Here is a 16309-nt window from a genome sequence, read left to right on the forward strand (position 1 = left end):
AAGAAATAAAAGCTGAAATAAATCATTCTCGCTACTATTATTCTGACATTTCACATTCTTTAAATAAAGTGGGGATCCTAACTGACCTGAGATAAGGAATTTTTACTAGGATTTAATGTCAGGAATTGTGAAAAATTTAGTTTAAATGTATTTGGCTAAGGTGTATGTAAACTTCTGACATCAACTGTATCTTCTGCAGCCCTCATCCTCCACATACAACACCCGTTCTGCCAGTCACATTCTGTTAAAGATCCCCAAAGCACACATCCCTGGGTCGCTCCTCTTTTTACTTCGCTGCAGCTAGTGACTAGAACGAGCTGCAACAAACACTCAAACTGGTCAGTTTTATCTCAATCTCTTAATTCAAAGAATCAGACATGGACACTCTTAATGACTGCTGTGGCTGCTTGCATGATGTATTGTTGTCTCTTCCTTCTGTCCTTGTGATATGTTTTGTGCTGCTACCATGTTGTGTTGCTACCATGCTGTGTTGTCTTAGGTCTCTTTATGTAGTGTTGAGTTGTCTCTCTTGTCGTCATAATGTGTGTTTTGTCCTATATTTTATTTATTTTTAATCCCGGCCCCGCAGATGGCCTTTTGCCTTGGTAGGCCGTCACGATAAATAACTATTTGTTCTTAACTAACTTGCCTAGTTAAATAAAGGTTAAGTCAATAAAAAAAAACGTGGTAATGTAGAAGGAGAGAGTGGTTTCATCGCTGTAGCACGTTTAGAGTTGGATTTATAGCCAGTAATCTAAAATAATTCAAACATATTTTCATATTTTTTCTCATATTTGTACTGTGTTCTTGAGATTTGTGTCTTCAAAAGTGACAACTAAATACGCTAGACATGGTGGCACGTTTTCGTGTCTGATAATTATGTGAGAAATGGCGGAGGAAATGTCGTTAAATGCAAATATAGATATAATAACCATCATATCGAATTAAACTTGTAGTCACGCAATGACTTGTTTTGTGGTTCTCCCACTATGACTTGGGAAACCATCCAATTTGTTAGGCTACAGATGAAATAAATGATGATGAACTTCACAGGGTGGTGAAAGTGCAATTTTTGTGGGGGACAAAACCATCAGCACAGTTGAAAATGCAATGGAAACCCATTTTAAATAGTATATTTTATTGGTACATGGGAATTTAACCGCAAAAGTTATTTTTTCTGTGCACTACTTAATCACGCACTGCCTTTTTTCCACAACAAGTCATTTTGATGGACACATCTCTGGTGGGAAAATGTGCATATTGTTTTGATGCAGATGTAAGAATATTTGCATGAAAATCTGTTGCCAATTGGGATGGAAACCAAGCTATGGTTCTAAAAAGGTGGTGGTAATATTTAATTCAGTACAGAAATGTGTAGGCGGCATAATTTACCCTGTCCAGCAGCTCAAATGACCTTATACCCGTTTTAAATTGTGCCAAAACAGGCGATGTTTTCAAAACTTAAATTTTGACATTCATTCTAATTTATTTCCAGGGAAACATAACATCCTGAAATATATGTGGATATCTTCGTTAGAAAGAATGCTATATTTCCCTTGACTGAGTGATGCTGAATGTAAAAAAAAATGGCTCAACTTAACCCACTCTCCCCTAGCTATTCTGTAATGGCTAATGGAGCATTATATTAGCCTGTTACATTCTGCTAGCTAGGAGGTACTGTATATTGGCATATTAAAACAGCAATTCAGGGCTATACAGGGCTACCATTTTGGCCACATTTGCTCCTAAATATTCAACTCTGCTACCTGGAATTTTTATTTGGGTGCACTAGTGCCCCTAGGGGAAAGAAACGGTATTGTGTAATTGCTGGCAATGCTTATCATTAATACCTCAAATATTTTTCATTGTGCTCCTAAATGTCTTTATGTGCTCCTACTAGAGGTCGACCGATTTATGATTTTTCAACACCGATACCGATTTATTGGAGGACCAAAAACAAGCCGATACCGATTAATTGGACAACTTTTATATATATTACAGAATGAACAATGAGCACTTTTTATTTTGACTTAATACATGAATGAAATCAATTTAGTTTCAAATAAATAATGAAACGATGCAAAAATTAAATAATGCAAAAACACAGTGTTGGAGAAGAAAGTAAAAGTGCAATATGTGTCATGTAAGAAAGCTAACGTTTGAGTTCCTTGCTCAGAACATGAGAACATATGAAAGCTGGTGGTTCCTTTTAACATGAGTCTTCAATATTCCCAGTTAAGAAGTTTTAGGTTGTAGTTATTATAGGACTATTTCTCTCTATACCATTTGTATTTCCTATACCTTTGACTATTGGATGTTCTTATAGGCACTATAGTATTGCCAGCCTAATCTCGGAAGTTGATAGGCTTGAAGTCATAAATAGCGCTGTGCTTCAAGCATTGTGAAAAGCTGCTGGCAAACGGAGGAAAGTGCAGTTAGAATGAATGCTTACGAGCCTGCTGCTGCCTACCACCGCTCAGTCAGACTGCTCTATCAAATATCAAATCATAGACTTAAATATAATATAATAAACACACAGAAATATGATGAGCCTTAGGTGGTCAATATGGTCAAATCCGGAAACTATAATTTCGAAAACAAAACGTTTATTCTTTCAGTGAAATATGGAACCGTTAGAACGGGTTGCAACCCTAAGTCTAAATATTGCTGTTACATTGCACAACCTTCAATGTTATGTCATAATTATGTGAAGTTCTGGAAAATGAATTACGGTCTTTGTTAGGAAGAATGGTCTTCACACAGTTCGCAACGAGCCAGGCGACCCAAACTGCTGCATATACCCTGACTCTGCTTACACTGAACGCAAGAGAAGTAACACAATTTCAGGCACCACATTGATTATATGCAACGCAGGACAAGCTAGTAAAACTAGTATTATCATCAACCATGTGTTTGTTAACTAGTGATTATGTTAAGATTGATTGTTTTTTATAAGATAAGTTTAATGCTAGCTAGCAGCTTACCATGGCTCCTTGCTGCACTCGCGTAACAGGTGGTCAGCCTGCCACTCAGTCTCCTCGTGGATTGCAATATAATCGGCCATAATCGGCATCCAAAAATGCAGATTACCGATTGTTCTGAAAACTTGAAATCAGCCCTAATTAACCGGTCGACCTCTAGCTCCTACATTTTTCAGCTTAGGATCACGTGTACTCCTTGAACAACATTTCAGTGTAGAGCCTTGCCATTATATAGCCTAGTCTACTATGATTTTTTTACACCCCCTTTTTCTCCCCAATTTCGTGGTATCCAATTGTTAGTAATTACTATCTTGTCTCGTCGCTACAACTCCCGTACGGGCTCGGGAGAGACGAAGGTCGAAAGCCATGCGTCCTCCAAAACACAACCCAACCAAGCCGCACTGCTTCTTAACACAGCGCGCATCCAACCCGGAAGCCAGCCACACCAATGTGTCGGAGGAAACACTGTGCACCTGGCAACCTTGGTTAGCATGCACTGCGCCCGTCCCGCCACAGGAGTCGCTGGTGCGCGAAGAGACAAGAATATCCCTACCGGCCAAACCCTCCCTAACCCGGACGACGCTAGGCCAATTGTGCGTCGCCCCACGGACACCCGGTCGCAGCCGGCTGCGACAGAACCTGGGCTCGAACCCAAAGTCTCTGGTGACACAGCTAGCGCTGCGATGCTACTATGTTTCTTAATTTATATGTTACGCCTTGACCCAATGAAGAAATATTTATCTGTACATAGGCTGTATTCAGGCTATGTTTATCTGTACATAGGCTGTATTCAGGCTATATTTCTCTGTACATAGGCTGTATTCAGGCTATATTTCTCTGTACGTAGGCTGTATTCAGGCTATATTTCTCTGTACGTAGGCTGTATTCAGGCTATATTTCTCTGTACGTAGGCTGTATTCAGGCTATATTTCTCTGTACGTAGGCTGTATTCAGGCTATATTTCTCTGTACGTAGGCTGTATTCAGGCTATATTTCTCTGTACGTAGGCTGTATTCAGGCTATATTTCTCTGTACGTAGGCTGTATTCAGGCTATATTTCTCTGTACGTAGGCTGTATTCGGGCTATATTTCTCTGTACATAGGCAGTATTCAGGCTATATTTCTCTGTACGTAGGCTGTATTCGGGCTATATTTCTCTGTACATAGGCTGTATTCGGGCTATATTTCTCTGTACATAGGCTGTATTCAGATACATTTTATTCTAAGCTGTTTGACCCTTGTCCCTCTGCTGTTCCAGAAATAAGACCTTGTTGTGAGCAACACATCCCATGGAAACATATCCTCAGCAGTTTCACCTCCACAGACAGGCTATAACGAGCTTACTGGTTACATTTAGAGATCTTGGAACTTAATCTCTCCCGCCAGCAGTGCACACATAGCAGAGGTATGAGGTTGATGTCGGGAGATAGTCTTAAAGGGATACTTAAGGATTTTGGCAATGAGGCCCTTTATCTACTACCCCAGTGTCAGATGAACTTGTGGATACCATTTCTAGGTCTGTGTGCAGTTTGAAGGAAATTGCTAGTAGAGGATAGAGGTCGACGATTAATCGGAATGGCCGATTAATTAGGGCCGAATTCAAGTTTTCATAACAATTGGAAATCAGTATTTTTGGGCGCTGATTTAGCCGATTTAAAAAAAAAATATATATATATATATATATATATATATATATATATATATATATATATATATATATATATATATATATATATATATATATATATATATATATATATATATATACAGTGCCTTGCGAAAGTATTCGGCCCCCTTGAACTTTGCGACCTTTTGCCACATTTCAGACTTCAAACATAAAGATATAAAACTGTATTTTTTTGTGAAGAATCAACAACAAGTGGGACACAATCATGAAGTGGAACGACATTTATTGGATATTTCAAACTTTTTTAACAAATCAAAAACTGAAAAATTGGGCGTGCAAAATTATTCAGCCCCTTTACTTTCAGTGCAGCAAACTCTTTCCAGAAGTTCAGTGAGGATCTCTGAATGATCCAATGTTGACCTAAATGACTAATGATGATAAATACAATCCACCTGTGTGTAATCAAGTCTCCGTATAAATGCACCTGCACTGTGATAGTCTCAGAGGTCCGTTAAAAGCACAGAGAGCATCATGAAGAACAAGGAACACACCAGGCAGGTCCGAGATACTGTTGTGAAGAAGTTTAAAGCCGGATTTGGATACAAAAAGATTTCCCAAGCTTTAAACATCCCAAGGAGCACTGTGCAAGCGATAATATTGAAATGGAAGGAGTATCAGACCACTGCAAATCTACCAAGACCTGGCCGTCCCTCTAAACTTTCAGCTCATACAAGGAGAAGACTGATCAGAGATGCAGCCAAGAGGCCCATGATCACTCTGGATGAACTGCAGAGATCTACAGCTGAGGTGGGAGACTCTGTCCATAGCACAACAATCAGTTGTATATTGCACAAATCTGGCCTTTATGGAAGAGTGGCAAGAAGAAAGCCATTTCTTAAAGATATCCATAAAAAGTGTCGTTTAAAGTTTGCCACAAGCCACCTGGGAGACACACCAAACATGTGGAAGAAGGTGCTCTGGTCAGATGAAACCAAAATTGAACTTTTTGGCAACAATGCAAAACGTTATGTTTGGCGTAAAAGCAACACAGCTCATCACACTGAACACACCATCCCCACTGTAAAACATGGTGGTGGCAGCATCATGGTTTGGGCCTGCTTTTCTTCAGCAGGGACAGGGAAGATGGTTAAAATTGATGGGAAGATGGATGGAGCCAAATACAGGACCATTCTGGAAGAAAACCTGATGGAGTCTGCAAAAGACCTGAGACTGGGACGGAGATTTGTCTTCCAACAAGACAATGATCCAAAACATAAAGCAAAATCTACAATGGAATGGTTCAAAAATAAACATATCCAGGTGTTAGAATGGCCAAGTCAAAGTCCAGACCTGAATCCAATCGAGAATCTGTGGAAAGAACTGAAAACTGCTGTTCACAAATGCTCTCCATCCAACCTCACTGAGCTCGAGCTGTTTTGCAAGGAGGAATGGGAAAAAATGTCAGTCTCTCGATGTGCAAAACTGATAGAGACATACCCCAAGCGACTTACAGCTGTAATCGCAGCAAAAGGTGGCGCTACAAAGTATTAACTTAAGGGGGCTGAATAATTTTGCACGCCCAATTTTTCAGTTTTTGATTTGTTAAAAAAGTTTGAAATATCCAATAAATGTCGTTCCACTTCATGATTGTGTCCCACTTGTTGTTGATTCTTCACAAAAAAATACAGTTTTATATCTTTATGTTTGAAGCCTGAAATGTGGCAAAAGGTCGCAAAGTTCAAGGGGGCCGAATACTTTCGCAAGGCACTATATAATATATATATATATATATATATATATATATATATATATATATATATATATATATATATATATATATATATATATATATATATATATATAATAACTAATACCTTTATTTAACTAGGCAAGTCAGTTAAGAACACATTCTTATTTTCAATGACGGCCTAGGAACGGTGGATTAACTGCCTTGTTCAGGGGCAGAATGACAGATTTTCACCTTGTCAGCTCGGGGGATCCAATCTTGCAACCTTACAGTTAACTAGTCCAACGCTCTAACCACCTGCCTCTCATTGCACTCCAGGAGGAGCCTGCCTGTTACGTGAATGCATTAGAAGCCAAGGTAAGTTGCTAGCTAGCATTAAACTTATCTTATAAAAATCAATCAATTACTAGTTATAACTACACATGGTTGATGATATTACTAGTTTATCTAGCGTGTCCTATAATCGATGCGGTGTGTATCGTTGCTCCAATGTGTACCTAACCATAAACACCAATGCCTTTCTTAAAATCAATACACAGAAGTATATATTTTTAAACCTGCATATTTAGCTAAAATAAATCCAGGTTAGCAGTCAATATTAACCAGGTGAAATTGTGTCACTTCTCTTACGTTCATTGCATGCAGAGTTAGGGTATATGCAACAGTTTGGGCAGCCTGGCTCATTGCGAATTATTTTGCCAGAATTTTACGTAATTATGACATAACATTGAAGGTTGTGCAATGTAACAAGAATATTTAGACTTAGGGATGCCACCCGAACGAAATACCGAACGGTTCCGTATTTCACTGAAATAATTGTAAGGGTTTTCTTCCTCCTCTTCATCTGAAGAGGAGAGGCGAGAAGGATCGGAGGACCAATGCGCAGCGTGCGAAGTGTCCATGGTTTTTTAATATCAGAAACTCAACATGAACACACTACAAAACAATAAATGTGGCAAAACCCGAAACAGTCCTATCTGGTGCAGAGAACACAGAGACAGGAAACAGCCACCCATCAAAACACAACACAAAACAGGCTACCTAAATATGGTTCCCAATCAGAGACAATGACTAACACCTGCCTCTGATTGAGAACCATATCAGACAAACATAAAATGCCCACCCAGCTCATGTCCTGACCAACACTAAAACAAAGGAAAACACAAAATAACTATGGTCAGAACGTGACAATAATAAACGTTTTGAAATGATAGTTTCCGGATTTGACCATATTAATGACCAAAGGCTAATATTTCTGTGTGTTATGCTAGAATTAGTCTATGATTTGATAGAGCAGTCTGACTGAGCGATGGTAGGCAGCAGCAGACTCGTAAGCATTCATTCAAACAGCACTTTAGTGCGTTTTGCCAGCAGCTCTTCGCAAGCATTGCTCCGTTTATGATGTTGTAACCGATGGTGTAACCGATGTGAAATGGCTAGCAAGTTAGCGGGGTGCGCGCTAATAGCGTTTCAAACGTCACTCGCTCTGAAACTTTGAGTAGTTGTTCCACTTGCTCTGCATGGGTAACGCTGCTTCAATGTGGTGGCTGTTGTCGATGTGTTCCTGGTTCGAGCCCAGGTAGGAGCGAGGAGAGGGACGGAAGCTATACTGTTACACTGGCGATACTATAGTGCCTATAAGAACATCCAATAGTCAAAGGTATATGAAATACGAATGGTATAGAGAGAAATAATCCTATAAATACTATATTAACTACAACCTAAAATCTCTTATCTTGGAATATTGAAGTCTCATGTTAAAAGGAACCACCAGCTTTCATGTTCTCATGTTCTGAGCAAGGAACTCAAACGTTAGCTTTTTTACATAGCACATATTGCACTGTTTTTGCATTATTTAAACCAAATTGAACATGTTTCATTATTTACTTGAGGCTAAATGGATTTTACATAGCAAAACTGCTGATGTGTCGCGCTGCATGAGTCAAATGGTGGTGGTTTTCGGATCCACACCTTTCTTTTAAGGTATCTGTGATCAACAGATATCTGTATTCCCAGTCATGTGAAATTCATAGATTAGGGCCTAATATATTTATTTCAATTGACTGATTTCCTTATATGAAATCTAACTCAGTAAAATCTTTGAAATTGTTGCATGTTGCATTTATATTTTTGTTTAGTACAGTGGGGCAAAAAAGTATTTAGTCAGCCACCAATTGTGCAAGTTCTCCCACTTAAAAAGATGAGAGGCCTGTAATTTTCATCATAGGTACACTTCAACTATGACAGAAAAGCACATTGTAGGATTTTTAATGAATTTATTTGCAAATTATGGTGGAAAATAAGTATTTGGTCAATAACAAAAGTTTATGTCAATACTTTGTTATATACCCTTTGTTGGCAATGACAGAGGTCAAATGTTTTCTGTAAGTCTTCACAAGGTTCACACACACTGTTGCTGGTATTTTGGCCCATTCCTCAATGCAGATCTCCTCTAGAGCATTGATGTTTTGGGGCTGTTGCTGGGCAACACAGACTTTCAACTCCCTCCAAAGATTTTCTATGGGGTTGAGATCTGGAGACTGGCTAGGCCACTCCAGGAACTTCAAATGCTTCTTACGAAGCCACTCCTTTGTTGCCCGGGCGGTGTGTTTGGGATCATTGTCATGCTGAAAGACCCAGCCACGTTTCATCTTCAATGCCCTTGCTGATGGAAGGAGGTTTTCACTCAAAATCTCACGATACATGGCCCCATTCATTCTTTCCTTACACGGATCAGTCGTCCTGGTCCCTTTGCAGAAAAACAGCCCCAAAGCATGATGTTTCCACCCCCATGCTTCACAGTAGGTATGGTGTTCTTTGGATGCAACTCAGCATTCTTTGTCCTCCAAATACGACAAGTTGAGTTTTTACCAAAAAGTTATATTTTGGTTTCATCTGACCATATGACATTCTCCTATTCTTCTTCTGGAACATCCAAATGCTCTCTAGCAAACTTCAGACGGGCCTGGACATGTACTGGCTTAAGCAGGGGGACACCTCTGGAACTGCAGGATTTGAGTCCCTGGCGGCGTAGTGTGTTACTGATGGTAGGCTTTGTTACTTTGGTCCCAGCTCTCTGCAGGTCATTCACTAGGTCCCCCCGTGTGGTTCTGGGATTTTTGCTCACCGTTCTTGTGATCATTTTGACCCCACGGGGTGAGATCTTGCATGGAGCCCCAGATCGAGGGAGATTATCAGTGGTCTTGTATGTCTTCCATTTCCTGCTTACCTATTGCAGATTCAGTTTTCCCAGCCTGGTGCAGGTCTACAATTTTGTTTCTGGTGTCCTTTGACAGCTCTTTGGTCTTGGCCATAGTGGAGTTTGGAGTGTGACTGTTTGAGGTTGTGGACAGGTGTCTTTTATACTGATAACAAGTTCAAACAGGTGCCATTAATACAGGTAACGAGTGGAGGACAGAGGAGCCTCTTAAAGAAGAAGTTACAGGTCTGTGAGAGCCAGAAATCTTGCTTGTTTGTAGGTGACCAAATACTTACTTTCCATCATAATTTGTAAATAAGGTCATTAAAAATCCTACAATGTGATTTTCTGGATTTTTTTTCTCATTTTGTCTGTCATAGTTGAAGTGTACATACGATGAAAATTACAGGCCTCTCTCATATTTTTAAGTGGGAGAACTTGCACAATTGGTGGCTGACTAAATACTTTTTTGCCCCACTGTATACTTCAATCTTCCTTCATACTGGACACAGAGACATAAAAATAGTATCCACAAGTTTGTCTGACTCTGGGAAAGTACTGTCGATAACGGGCCTCATTTCCAAAATCCAAAAGTATCCCTTTAACCTTGTCCTTCTTGTGGCATTTGGACCTGGACCTACAGTACCAGTCAAAAGTTTAGACACACCTTCTCATTCCAGGGTTTTTCTTTTCTTTTTACTGTTTTCTACATTGTAGAATAAAAGTGAAAACATCAAAACTATGAAATAACACACATGGAATCATGTAGTAACCAAAAAAGTGTTAAACAACTGAAAATATATTTTTAACACTTATTTGCCTACTTTTTTTGTTGTAAATGTGCATGAGAAAGTAATATTTATTGATAAATTAGTATTTGATCGTTGCATCATTGAAACATCACTTTTTTTAAGCTGACAAAAGATGCATTCAGTGACGATTAATGCTCATTATATTTTCTCGTTGATTCCTACGTTAATTTTTATTTTTACATGAATGCATAGCCTAAACAGTTAAATATACCTACATTCACATCTAAAGCCTGTACCCATACAACTCTATTGTTGCAACAGTAGGTCATGTCATGTATGGTAATAGGGGCGTGTGTCTATTGTGTTGGAGAGGGGTTGGGGCGTTGCTCTGCCTGCTCATCAATTATTCATGACAGTCAGGGACAGGGAGGGATGTGGAGCCTAGGCAACGCTTGTTGATACTCAGTCAGTTTGTCTGAGGGACAGTAATTGAAGAACTACCATTGCCATTCAGTGCAGTCAAACTGACATTTTACATAAAGGTAAGTCACTTAGTTCTTTGTTAAATTACTTTGCTCATTGCTTTGCTCATTGCTATGTTTGAGGCCTGTGTACTACTAAGACTATTTAGTACACTTGTCTTAGGCTACCTCTTGGCCTTTCTTTGTTGGTCTTTTGTTGGCTTCTGTTTTGCAATGGTAGTGGATGAGGTGAAGTGGTGAGCCTCCTCACTCAATACTACGTGCAGAGAATCCTTGAGGTTCATTGATTGTTGCCTGGTGTCACTATGTCTAATCTTTGGCGCTGCCTATAGCAGCTGTGCTGCCTCTGAGGCACATGAGGGTGTGTCAGCTCAGCAGGTTCCTGTTGCCTCACCAACTGAACTGTAAACAAAGGCTCTACTCAGTTGTGTGTGACAGAATGATCTGATCGGAGAGAAAATGTATTATAGACCTTCTTTTTTTTTTTTTAACAGAGCCTGTTAACCTAGCCATACTTTCTTTAGAGTTATGTATGGGCAGGTAATTGAGGTTGAATAGAGACGTGTTGACTGATTCAATTTCTTCATCTGCTCTTTTGTGGCAGACCAACTTAGCCAGTCACTGGTTCTCAAAACATGCTTATTTTTTACAATCGTATTACAACCAGTATTTACATTTTTGTAGTCTTAAATGAATATTTTTTTTTGTTTAGGCATAGATTGTCAGGCTGCATTGCCAAAATGAAGACCTTTTTGTCTCTTTTTTTTGTCTTGGGTTGAAATTCATAATTTTGCTTAATATTATGCTAATTTGGGAATGTATTTAATTGAGCATAAACTCTTAGAAAAAAAGTTTCCAAGAGGGCTGTGCCCATGGGAGAACCCTTTTTGGTTCTAGGTAGAACCCTTTTTAGTTCTCGGTAGAACTCTTGAGTTCCATGTAAAGCCCTCTGGAAAGAATTCTACATGGAACCCAAAAGGGTTCTACCTAGAACCAAAAAGGGTTCTTCAAAGGGTTCTCCTATGGGGACAGCCAAATAATCCTTTTAGGTTTTACATAGCACCTTTTTTTCTAAGAGTGTACCGCATAGTTCTGCAAGTCGTGGCAACACTCAGTCTCCACTTAGCCAAGCCAACCTTAAAAGTTTTCCCTATCTCATTTGTTGGAGTATTATTTCAAGTCAATCATGCTATGTAGTATAAGGCCTAATGACCGCCTACCGTCCCATTGCCTTGGACTTGAGCATTAGACCATAAGAATTGCTGAAAGTGAAAGGAAATTGGCATGTTAGGCCTAGACCCTGCCCTTGTGTAATAGACCACTACATATAGGTTACGAATGGATCGAAAAGTAGGCCTACAATTCAAAGTTAAGAACGGACAGCACATTTTGACATAACCTAGCCTACGCAGCAGACATTGGAACGCTGTATAGGCTAGTAGGTCCATGACTGCCAATTAAGTAGCTAGCTAATCTTTCTTTTAACAGGCTTTAGGCCTATTCTTTGCCTTCAACAATGAAGCTTATCTCAGTATTGTATTGGGCTGTATTTTTTGCTGCCCAGTCTCATGTCCTCCATAGCCTGCTGTCATAATGAGCTGCTGACCAGTCTCATGTCCTCCATAGCCTGCTGTCATAATGAGCTGCTGCCCAGTCTCATGTCCTCCATAGCCTGCTGTCATAATGAGCTGCTGCCCAGTCTCATGTCCTCCATAGCCTGCTGTCATAATGAGCTGCTGCCCAGTCTCATGTCCTCCATAGCCGGCTGTCATAATGAGCTGCTGCCCAGTCTCATGTCCTCCATAGCCTGCTGTCATAATGAGCTGCTGCCCAGTCTCATGTCCTCCATAGCCTGCTGTCATAATGAGCTGCTGCCCAGGCTCATGTCCTCCATAGCCTGCTGTCATAATGAGGTGCTACCCAGTCTCATGTCCTCCATAGCCTGCTGTCATAATGAGGTGCTACCCAGTCTCATGTCCTCCATAGCCTGCTGACATAATGAGGTGCTGCCCAGTCTCATGTCCTCCATAGCCTGCTGTCATAATGAGGTGCTACCCAGTCTCATGTACTTTGCCTTCCTTATTAGGTCTGTGTGAAATGCAAGTGAAAGTCTGCACTTCTCACTGTTTGCTGCCACCAAGTGAGATCATTGTTTCAACTGATAACATTTCTGAGCTTAAAGCTCAAAGAAATAACATCCTTTAAAACCGAAAGCAGCGAGTGGACAACAGACATCACATTTTTTTTTACATTGCTTGGCTTCGAGCCTATGTATGTACAAGCCATAACACATTCATAAGCATATTGACTGACATTTAACCAAAACATCAACTTGCCGTTGTTGACTCATGTATGAATGTGCTTTAGAGCCCAAATCAAATTTATTTTTAAAGCCCTTCTTACATCAGCTGATATTTCAAAGTGCTGTACAGAAACCCAGCCTAAAACCCCAAACAGCAAGCAATGCAGGTGTAGAAGCACGGTGGCTAGGAAAAACTCCCTAGAAAAGCCAGAACCTGGGAAGAAACCTAGAGAGGAACCAGGCTGTGAGGGGTGGCCAGTCCTCTTCTGGCTGTGATGGGTGGAGATTATAACAGAACATGGCCAAGATGTTCAAATGTTCATAAATGACCAGCATGGTCAAATAATAATAATCACAGTGGATGTCGAGGGTGCAACAGGTCAGCATCTCAGGAGTAAATGTCAGTTGGCTTTTCATAGCCGATCATTCAGAGTATCTCTACCGCTCCTGCTGTCTCTAGAGAGTTGAAAACAGCAGGTCTAGGAGGTAGCATGTCCGGTGAACAGGTCAGGGTTCCATAGCCGCAGGCAGAACAGTTGAAACTGGAGCGGCAGCACGGCCAGGTGGACTGGGGACAGAAAGGAGTCATCAGGCCAGGGGCATGGTCCTAGGGCTCAGGTCCTCCTCCTCCGAGAGAGAATTAGAGAGAGCATACTTAAATTCACACAGGACACCAGATAAGACAGGATAAATACTCCAGATATAACAGACTGACCCTAGCCCCCTGACACATAAACTACTGCAGCATAAATACTGGAGGCTGAGACAGGTGGGGTCGGGAGACATTGTGGACACATCTGACAAAGATCACGTCAGTGACTCAACCCACTCAAGTGACGCACCCCTCCTAGGGACGGCATGAAAGAGCATCAGTAAGCCAGTGACTCAGCCCCTGTAATAGGGTTAGAGGCAGAGAATCCCAGTGGAGAGAGGGGAACCGGCCAGCAAGGGCGGTTCGTTGCTCCAGTGCCTTTCCGTTCACCTTCACACTCCTGGGCCAGACTACACTCAATCATAGGACCTACTGAAGAGATTAGTCTTTAATAAAGACTTAAAGGTTGAGACCGAGTCTGCGTCTCTCACATGGGTAGGCAGACCATTCCATAAAAATGGAGCTCTATAGGAGAAAGCCCTGCCTCCAGCTGTTTGCTTAGAAATTCTAGGGACAGTTAGGAGGCCTGCGTCTTGTGACCGTAGCGTACGTGTAGGTATGTACAGCAGGACCAAATCAGAGAGATAGGTAGGAGCAAGTCCATGTAATGCATTGTAGGTTAGCAGTAAAACCTTGAAATCAGCCCTTGCCTTAACAGGAAGCCAGTGCAGAGAGGCTAGCACTGGAGTAATTTGATCAAATTTTTTGGTTCTAGTCAAGATTCTAGCTGCCGTGTTTAGCACTAACTGAAGTTTATTTAGTGCTTTATCCGGGTAGCCGAAAAGTAGAGCATTGCAGTAGTCTAACCTAGAAGTGACAAAAGCATGGATTCATTTTTCTGCATCATTTTTGGACAGAAAGTTTCTGATCTTTGCAATGTTACGTAGATGGAAAAAGCTGTTCTTGAAACAGTCTTGATATGTTCGTCAAAAGAGAGATCAGGGTCCAGAGTAACACCGAGGTCCTTCACAGTTTTATTTGAGATGACTGTACAACCATCAAGATTAATTGTCAAATTCAACAGAAGATCTCTTTGTTTCTTGGGACCTAGAACAAGCATCTCTGTTTTGTCCGAGTTTTTCAGCCATCCACTTCCTTATGTCTGAAACACAGGCTTCCAGGGAGGGCAATTTTGGGGCTTCACCATGTTTCATCGAAATGTACAGCTGTGTGTCATCTGCATAGCAGTGAAAGTTAACATTATGTTTCCGAATGACATCACCAAGAGGTAAAATATATAGTGAAAACAATAGTGGTCCTAAAATGGAACCTTGAGGAACACCAACATTTACAGTTGATTTGTCAGAGGACAAACCATCCACAGAGACAAACTGATATCTTTCTGGCAGATAAGATCTAAACCAGGCCAGAACTTGTCCGTGTAGATCAATTTGGGTTTCCAATATCTAAAAAATAATGTGGTGATCAATTGTATCAAAAGCAGCACTAATGTCTAGGAGCACGAGGACAGATGCAGAGCCTCGGTCTGATGCCATTATTAAAAGGTAATTTACTACCTTCACAAGTGCAGTCTCCGTGCTGTGACGGGGTCTAAAACCAGACTGAAGCGTTTCGTATACATGGTTTGTCTTCAGCAAGTTGCTGCGCAACAGCTTTCTCTAAAAATGTTGAAAGGAATGGGAGATTCGATATAGGCCAATAGTTTTTCAAGAGAGGCTTTATTACTGCCATTTTTAGTGAGTTTGGTACACATCCGGTGGATAGAGAGCCATTTATTTATGTTCAAAATAGGAGGGCCAAGCACAGGAAGCAGCTCTTTCAGTAGTTTAGTTGTAATAGGGCCCAGTATGCAGCTTGAAGCCATGATTATTTTCATCATTGTGTCAAGAGATCTAGTACTAAAACACTTGAGTATTTCCCTTGATCCTAGGTATTTTCCTAAATTAAGTTTGAAAAATAGTATGATCGAGCAGCAGTGAGGGCTCTTCGATACTGCAAGGTACTGTCTTTCCAAGCTAGTCGGAAGACTTCCAGTTTGGTGTGGCGCCATTTCCATTCCAATTTTCTGGAAGCTTGCTTCAGAACTCGGGTATTTTCTGTATACTAGGGAGCTAGTTTCTTATTTTCTTCTTTTTGTTTTTAGGGGTGCGACTGCATCCAGGGTATTGTGCAAGGTTAAATTGAGTTCCTCAGTTAGGTGGTTAACTGATTTTTGTACTCTGACGTCCTTGGGTAGGCGGAGGGAGTCTGGAAGGGCATCTAGGAATCTTTGGGTTGTCCGAGAATTTATAGCACAACTTTTGATGATCCTTGGTTGGGGTCTGAGCAGATTATTTGTTGCGATTGCAAACGTAATAAAATGGTGATCCGGATTATGAGGAAAAACATTAAGATCCACAACATTTATTCCACGGGACAAAACTAGGTCCAGAGTATGACTGTGGCAGTAGGTCCGGAGACATGTTGGACAAAACCCACTGGGTCGATGATGGCTCCGAAAGCCTTTTGGAGTGGGTCTGTGGACTTTTCCATGTGAATATTAAAGTCACCAAAAATGTGAATATTATCTGCCATTACTACAAGGTCCGATAGGAATTCAGGGAACT

General features: G+C 40.7%; 1 protein-coding gene across 11 annotated transcripts in view; it reads left to right on the forward strand.

Annotated features, from left to right (window-relative positions):
• The window catches only part of LOC110498117 (kinase D-interacting substrate of 220 kDa B), a 96459-nt gene that overhangs the window by 1729 nt on the left and 78421 nt on the right, over nucleotides 1–16309 (forward strand). For 3 of the 11 annotated variants that reach the window (XM_090211481.1, XM_090211485.1, XM_090211486.1), the window contains exon 1: nucleotides 10711–10848. The exons of 5 other annotated variants lie outside the window; for them this stretch is intronic. The gene's annotated coding sequence lies outside the window, so the exon portion shown is untranslated. Of the gene's footprint in view, nucleotides 1–199; nucleotides 339–6673; nucleotides 6713–10710; nucleotides 10849–16309 lie in introns of those variants that run through there. 3 more of the 11 variants (XM_090211483.1, XM_090211487.1, XM_090211484.1) reach the window with 2 other exon arrangements.

Source organism: Oncorhynchus mykiss, chromosome 19, assembly GCF_057628025.1.
Source record: "Oncorhynchus mykiss isolate SJ-2025 chromosome 19, ASM5762802v1, whole genome shotgun sequence".
Lineage (NCBI taxonomy): Eukaryota > Metazoa > Chordata > Actinopteri > Salmoniformes > Salmonidae > Oncorhynchus > Oncorhynchus mykiss.